Source organism: Quercus robur, chromosome 12, assembly GCF_932294415.1.
Source record: "Quercus robur chromosome 12, dhQueRobu3.1, whole genome shotgun sequence".
Taxonomy (NCBI): domain Eukaryota; kingdom Viridiplantae; phylum Streptophyta; class Magnoliopsida; order Fagales; family Fagaceae; genus Quercus; species Quercus robur.
The window spans coordinates 8,758,544-8,761,552 of NC_065545.1; positions in this window are offsets into that span (position 1 = coordinate 8,758,544).

Here is a 3,009-nt window from a genome sequence, read left to right on the forward strand (position 1 = left end):
TAATAACTCAAACTCACATAAATAGTAGCACTACAATTCATTATTTCTATGTGTAAGCATGAGTTACATACTAGTATAAAATTAAATATAAATATAAATATATTTATATATATATTTATATATATTTTGAATTCTAAAGAAAATTACAAAAATAGAGCATATTAAAGTACGGTAATATGGTTCATTTAATCTTATAGATCAACAAAATATTATAAAATAAGAACTAAAAAAGTCTTTGAATACTAGAAAAAATTACAAAAACTGAGCATATTAAAGTATCAATCATATAGTTTGAAAAGTGTCTTGTCAGAACTAGGTTGGTAAAAGTAAAACCTAAAATTCCTTAGACAACATTTTATTATCATACCAAAGAGTTATTTATTTTATTTATTTTTTTAAGATTTGACAATGAATTTTCCTTAGTCACATGCCTTAAATATAAGCATATTAGAACTAATAAAAAAAATGTTCCTAAAAATAGAAAGAACTACTAAATAAATGACACATATTATTTTCACAAAAATAATGAATTTGAGTGGGGCTTTTATAGAACTAGTTGCAAACCCGCACAAATTTGACATCATATATATATATATATATAAATATATATATATATATATATATTTAAAGTAAAAAAATGGGGATAGTAGTTAAGATTTATAAGTAATTCTCCCAAACCTATCTCACAAAAATGTGAGTACATTGTAGTAAATAATATATATTTGATAAGTAAAGATGTCTATATATTGATTATATATATATATATATATATATATATATTTGGCAAGGAAACATGTTGCATTTTACTTTCAATTATTATATATGACAAGATATTTTATAATACGTTAAAATATAGTGGGATATGCATCAAAGCACAACACAATAATAAAAATGGAGAATGTAAAATTTTTATTAGAACATGAAAATGAATCTTGATGATTTCATATGAAAGCTAAAATTATTTTGCATTTTTAGAGAAGTTAATGAGCAATTTATACAAACTTTGTTTCCATTTTATCACATAAGAACTATTACACAAAGTTATAACAATTTATATTTTGATAATCACTAGACTCATATAAGCGAATCAACTATTACAAAAAATATTCTCCCTAAATTATATACTAATTTTTATTTTTCCTTTCCACAAAATTTTTAAAAATGTGAAAAACCAAGGAAGCTAAATGTGTCGTTGATTTTAGTCAATCATTAAATAACATAAAAGGGGTAGGGTTAACTGCAGATCCAATTCATATTGTGTGTAAAATATGATAATAGTTGTTAAATACGTTCTAGTAAGAAGGAAGAGAGAAAGATCTTGAATTATAAATTATCATGTATCAACAATCAATGCAATAAACTATAAATTTTATTGCAAGAGTAATGCATTGTTGATTGTCGAATTTCCGAGGAAAGTATCCAAGTAGATGAATATATATACATGGTTAGGAAAATTTGCTAAAAAGTGTGACCTATGTGAAAGTAAACAAAATATTAGTAATAAAAAAGTGAAATAATGTAAGAGAATTTGATTAATAATACTAGCATCATCACCCAAAATGACAAGAAACAACTACTTACAAAGAAAAATAGACAACCCAACAACCATTTATCATTTATTGTCCTAAAGAAAAAAATTTATGGTAGTAATTTCATGTTTTAATAGTTTTGGTTCTTTGAGCAATGTTATTGAAATTGCTTTACTAACACAAAAGATAGTTGCTATTATCTTGATAATACTTATCAATCTTCATGTATTAACCTTCTCGATTCTAATCAATTCAAGCACTTCTAGAACTTGTAAAAAGCTTATGTAGATGAATATAAAATAAAATAAAAAGTACAAAAGAAAGGCCTAGTTGTTTTCACGTTTTATTTATCTATTATATTTCTTTTGTTATTTCTATCATATTTTTGTATATTTAAGGAGTATCATGGTTTGAAGCACAATTGCACAACATATCATAGCCTAATTGATGAACTTAGAATAAGAAATAAGTATATATATTTTTTCCTTGAGAATGAGATACGTTTAAGATAACTAAGGTAATATGATTTAATTCATATTGGAATGTACAAAATCATTATATTTGTTTATATATATTGGTTAGCATGATTTGAATTAGGTTGCGTGATTTTCTAAGAATGATATCACATTAGAGTATATGCTTCAATTGTGAGAATTGCTTTAATTTCATGCTTCAATTGTCGGAATTGTTTTAATTCCAAAGTGATGGATATTAGTATTACCATGGAAAAATTAAAGCTATATTGCATGCATGTCCATAGTCATAAAATGGATGCAATAGTTAAACATTGTAAGGCGTAAGCATCCTAGAGTTGTTTCGTTAAATATTATAAATGGTAAGAATTTTTTTTTTTTGAGAAGATAAATAGTAAGAACTAGTCGCTAACCCATGCGATGCAGAGATTAGTTGAAAAAAAATTTTTAATTTTAGATTTGCCTAAAGTTATGATCACTTGAAAAAAATAAATTAAAATTTAAGAGAGAAAAAAAAAATACTAACATCAATAATGTTAGGCATGCCATGTCTATTATCAATGGCATCCTTTCTTTAATGAAAATTAAGGTTTCAATCATTTTTTTAATATAATTTTCTTTTATTTTTTTTGGAGAAAGAATATAATATAATCCCTCCCATTGCTCAATTAGTTTGCAAAATCTTAGGTTTTTTTTCTTGCCATATAAAATGCAACCAAGAAACCCAAAATATAAGAAAATAGAAACTATAGAAGTTTTTACATAGAAAACAGTAATTAATTACACTCAGAAAAAGAGTAATTAATTTAGAGCAATAGGTTTTGGAAAACTTTTTTTTTTGTGGAGAGAATTGGAAAAGCTAATTTAGTGTTATAGGCAATAGTTATAATATTTTAAGTCATAGAAGAACAATAAAAAAAAGGCATATCAGATGAATAAATTGACTTCGTTAGAGAATGAAGACAAATAAATGCATTGGAAAGAATAAATTTTGGAATATATGAATG